The sequence below is a fragment of the Apis dorsata genome, unplaced genomic scaffold, assembly GCF_000469605.1.
Source record: "Apis dorsata unplaced genomic scaffold, Apis dorsata 1.3 scaffold_163, whole genome shotgun sequence".
Taxonomy (NCBI): domain Eukaryota; kingdom Metazoa; phylum Arthropoda; class Insecta; order Hymenoptera; family Apidae; genus Apis; species Apis dorsata.
Genome location: NW_006263452.1, coordinates 277105 through 281683, shown reverse-complemented (window position 1 = coordinate 281683; position 4579 = coordinate 277105). Strand labels below are relative to the sequence as shown.

The following is a 4579-nucleotide window of genomic DNA, read 5'->3' as shown; positions in this document are numbered from 1 at the left end:
GGCTCGCTTTTGTCCGCCTCGCGGCCCGCGACTTCGAGAGAACCTCTCGTCGACTTGTTGAATTATATTTGGGAGATCGTGTCGGAGTGAATGAAAGCAGGGGGGACATGAGAAAATGTAAATCGTTGCGAATCATCCGTGTAAATTTCTTTCTACTTGTTTATTTCGGAAGATAAATAATCTCTAATTGTAATTTACAAGTTAAATTTCGCCAATCTTGTAAGTAAGAATTTCGTAATTTTATAAATCTATCCATATACGATACTTGCGAAAATCATTTCTCAAGATTTCTCTCTTCTCGATTCGAGAACTTAATTTAATTTTTGGCTCGTTAAATTCTCAAAGATTCGACAAACCTTCTTCGCAATTACTTGCAAAATATCCTTAACGAAGAACACGTCCATCTTACTTACTCTTCATCTTCACGATTCTCTCATTATCCTCCTCCCACCACCTGTTATCCGTTATCGTTCCTCGACTCGATTCTCCAAATCCATCAGTGAAACCGAACACGGTTGCGCAATGCCAAGAGCCGAGAAACCGAAATATCGAGTGTCCCCTCTCCCCCTATTCCACAGAATCTGGAAGATTTTTTTTACGTTTCCATTCGCGCGAATGGGAGCAACGACGTTACATCGTGGTGGTTTCCGGCCGGTTCTTGTGTCGGAGGGTCCCCCAAAGAAACGGCGAAAAAGGTAGGAACGATGGTATCAGCGAAACGAGTTCACCGGGTGGGATGTAGTAGAGGAAGGGAAGCGGGATAAAAGAAAGAGAAGGAAGGGGAAGAGGAGCGGAAAGTTTTGCTACAACGTCGGCCGAGAGATATTACCGTCGGTAGAATCCATTATGCCAGCCAGCGGACTCGTTTTCGCGCTTTTTCTCCGCTTCGACAGCCTTTCGCTTTATCGGCCTATCGGCCTTTAGAAATAGAACGACGACGTTTCGCAGCCTTTTTTTTCTTTTCGTTTCTTTGCTCGGTTCCAGGTAGAGACGAGGGGAGGGGAACACCGTAGAACTCCATTTATACGTACCTGTCGGCGGAGTAGATACACTCTTCTGATTAACCGTCGTCCTCTCTGTCCCAACTCCGACAGGGGTTATCCCTGTTAATTGGGGGACGTATGGATTGATTTTTACGAAAAGCAGTTGAGAAAATTTGAATCGAATGCAATTGACTATCGTGCAGTTATTTCTTCGAGTCCAATCACGGTGTGTTGTAAGTAGAAATTAAAATCTCGATACACGGATCCAATTCGAATAAGATAGAAACCTTTTTGGTTAATTAATCATGGAGAATAATCTCGTTTCCTAGAATAGATTAAATCGATTCCTTGGGGTGTATATATGATAAATGTTTGTAAAACATACACCGTGATTCGTTTGTTTACCAGGTGGGAGCAGTTTGCTTAAACTGTTTGAATATGCGAGCCGGTTACGCGTGGATAGATTTATGGAAATTGGATCAGCGGGCGGGCGAAGAATCTTCTATTCCTGTCTAGGAACGGATAGAACCAACTCTCTTCCCGGAATCGTGTTCCACGATTCCTACGGTTCTTCTTCTTCTTCTTCTTCTTCTTTTTAATTTCCCCGCCCACTAATTTGAATGGAAGAATGATTTACAAGCGGGTCCTCCCCTTTATTGGAATTATCGTTAGCGTTTTCAATTTTTAGATTCTCTCTCTCTCTCCTATCACAAACTCAATCCTCCTTGTTCGATATCCACGTGTCGGTACAACAAACCTGTTCCAATCGATCTAGAATCGAAGAGAATCGAAATCCATGGATCCTGACCCAACATCGATCTTCCAATAAAGCATAGGCTTGGAGAACTTCGAGCCTACGTTGGAATCGAAAAATCGCGAAATTATCCGGGAAACCAACCAAAAATGCGAAATAAGCTTCTTCTTTGCCCGCGTATCGAAGCTGATCCCTATTTGACAAGCAGGATACTTTATCCACCCCCTTCCTTTTATCTCAACCGAGACACATTGTTGCGGATTATTACCACACTCGAGGAGAGGAGAAGTCTCTCGAGAGCAGTGATTGCTGCTGGCGGTTTATCGGTCGGTGCATCGGCCGTTTCGAAAAATGAGCGGTTGTAATGGAAGAGGAGCGTGAACAGGTGTGATCAATTGGTTTTGCGAGATAAATGGTCGGCCGAAGGAAATATATATACATATATATATGTATTTTTTTTTTTTAGATCGAGGGTTTAAGACCGCTTTCGGTGAGATGAACAGGCAAATCTCTGCCTCTGCTCTTGCAACAGGCAAGATTCTGATAGATCGAGCCAATAATGCGAATAGAAGGTTTAAAGTCAACGATGGTACATTTGGATAAATCCTGATGTAACGTTAATTGAATAGGTATTACATGGGGGAGGGATTCTTCGAATGAGATATGTTCCCGCGTGGAGATCCTCCTCCTCCTCCTCCTCTTCGGTAATATACGCGAAATTTCGTGGAACACGGTCCGATAAACACGACGATCGAAGCACTCGATGCGCTCGAGATCGCACCACTCTCTCGAGGAGGAGAAGGAGGAGAAGGAGGAGGAAGGGGATTGGAAATTACTAGATACCGACGAGCCGTTAATGTTTATCGTAATATACCCCCATTTTCGCGGGGCTGGGTGCTTATTTTTTTCGCCTCGCCCTCTTCTCCCCTCCCCCCTCGTTCCAACGAGACGCGCGAGAGAGAGAAAGAGCGGAACGTTACACGACGCCGGCTGGCAAATATGAATTATTAAATTTGGACAAAGGTTCACGCCTGAACGATGTACAGGGGGAGGGAAGAAGGACGTGCAATAAAGACAACCGAACGCAGGGCCTGGGCTCCCTGTAATCAAGCGCAATCACGGCGACTGCTTATTTACACCTCGAGTGAACCCCGGTGAAAGCGGGCGGGATGGGAGAGGGGGAGGACTCGTCTGCAAAAATCGTAAACATCGTGCGCGAGAGGGGGAGGGGAAGGTGGAAGAGAGAGTTCCGGGCCACGATTCCCTCGCCGATCTCGCCGCCGATCGAATCTGAACGAAGGTGAGGAACGTGTCCACGATCACTGGGTTTCCGTGTAAATAGATGGGAATAATGGGAAAGGTTTCGATGGAAGATGGCTAACTGGACGGGTTTACAAGCGGTGCGATTCGAGATCGAGATTTGGAAGGGGAAGAGATGAAAATGCGCGTTCGATTAGGAGGTTTTATTTATTGCGAAGCTTGTTTTTTTTTTAGTTGCGATCTTCTCGTTTTCATTTTCCTTGTTTCGTTCTTCTTCTATTCTTGGAAAGTCAAGTTCAATGTACTTTTATTCGAAGGGAAAAAAGAGAAAACTTGAAAGGGAAAGGGAAAAATTGAAGGAAGTTTTATTTTATTTTGGAATAAGTTTGAAAGGCAAAATTTTTGCCTATTTTACCTATTTATCCATCAAACCTCGCAATTTTTTATGTTCGAATTCGAAAAGAAAATATTTTGTATAGATAGAAATTAATATTAATTTGTTACAAGTGTTCTTGGTGTCTATTTTCCATCGAACTCGATCGTTCTTCCTCCTCCTCCGTGATGGAGAATTTTGTAAAAAAAAAGAAAAAACTTCCGGGTTTCCGAGGAAAAGATAACCGAACTATAATATTTCAACTTCGACTCGAAGGTAGAAGTTGGAAAGTAACTCGCCAATTCCGCTCTTCTCCGCCGTTTCTCTTCTTCGCCCCCCTTTAATTTCGACGCGCGCTTGTTGCATTTATTATTCGCCATACTTTGATACTTTGATGCTCTTGCGCAAACTCTCGACCGGTTCTCGAAACAAAGAAACAGCCGTGTCGCGAACGAAGGGCACGAACGGCGACGGTGCGTTAACCGAACAATGGTCGGGCTGCGCACCGATTCGATCCTTCTTACGTGTTAATCGAGATTTACATCGTAACCGCATAATAACACGCTTCGCTCTCGGAATGGAGCTCGATCGATGCCTCTCTCTCTCTCTTAGGTTTCGAGGATGAGAAGAATTTTCTCCCCCTCCGAATACATTTTTATTCGATTTTTTTCGCGCCATTGATCGATAATTTGTATCAGAATAGAATCGAATTTGAATCGAATTCAAAGAAAATTTGAAGAAAAAATAAATTAATCGTTTTGGAATATAAATATCGTCGATATGTTACAGCATGTAATATGCACTTTCCGCGGTTCTATATTTACGAAAAATTAATAATGAACGTTCCATCGCGCCATAAACGATTCCAACGAATCAATGAATCGAAAATTGTGTACGAACGTTGAAAACTTGTTCGAATTCGAGGAAGGGAGACCGTACCAACTTTATATCGATCTCGATGGTTCTTCCCGTGATCGGTAGACGCGGACATGGGCGACGCGAAACATTTGTATCCACGAATTACAAACTTTTAAATTGGTCGGGTAGACGTGCGGCGGGGGCCCCGTGTAATCCGTTCGACCTGTCGAAGATCGGTTAGTTGTCGGATGAGAAAAGGGGGAGAAAAGTTAGAAAAAAACTTGGCTGCCTCGAGACCAGAACCAGTCAGTCCTAGTAGTCGGCCAATCTGTCTGTCCGTGGCCCATGGAA

The 4579-nt window shown here is 43.9% G+C and overlaps 1 long non-coding RNA gene across 1 annotated transcript in view; it reads left to right on the top strand.

Annotated features, from left to right (window-relative positions):
* The window catches only part of LOC116185357, a 15407-nt gene extending 14641 nt beyond the window's left edge, over positions 1 to 766 (top strand). The window contains exon 3 of the long non-coding RNA XR_004150199.1: positions 623 to 766. This is a non-coding gene — a long non-coding RNA (uncharacterized LOC116185357). The remainder of the gene's footprint in view (positions 1 to 622) is intronic.
* The last annotated feature ends 3813 nt before the right edge of the window (positions 767 to 4579 follow it).